Source organism: Phaethon lepturus, unplaced genomic scaffold (assembly GCF_000687285.1).
Source record: "Phaethon lepturus isolate BGI_N335 unplaced genomic scaffold, ASM68728v1 scaffold45460, whole genome shotgun sequence".
Classification (NCBI taxonomy): domain Eukaryota; kingdom Metazoa; phylum Chordata; class Aves; order Phaethontiformes; family Phaethontidae; genus Phaethon; species Phaethon lepturus.
This window is the reverse complement of record NW_010512035.1, coordinates 1-376: the sequence shown is the minus strand read 5'-3', so window position 1 is coordinate 376 and position 376 is coordinate 1.

The following is a 376-nucleotide window of genomic DNA, read 5'->3' as shown; positions in this document are numbered from 1 at the left end:
AGGAATGAAAAATTGAATTAGATGACAGATCACAGAGCAAGAAACAGAGGTCCAAAAAAGCATGACTGATTAAACCTCCACAAACAGTATTAAAAGAAGTAAGATGAGCCCTTTTTTTTTTTCTTTCCCTCAGTTGTTTTTTTAATGAACTGACAGAAAAGAAAATTATTTGACCAAACCGCAAAGCAAACGTGTCCCATTTCCCAGGCTGATACTTCTTGAGGTCCACACGTGATGCTCACAGGGGTTCCCACGGCCCAGGGTGCTATTCTCCCACAGGGGTCCGTGGGTGCCGGGCAGGCACAAGGAGGGGGGCTGCAGAGATGGAGAGGGGGCTGGCGGGGGGCTCGCGCAGCCCCCCACGGCCGCCGGGCAA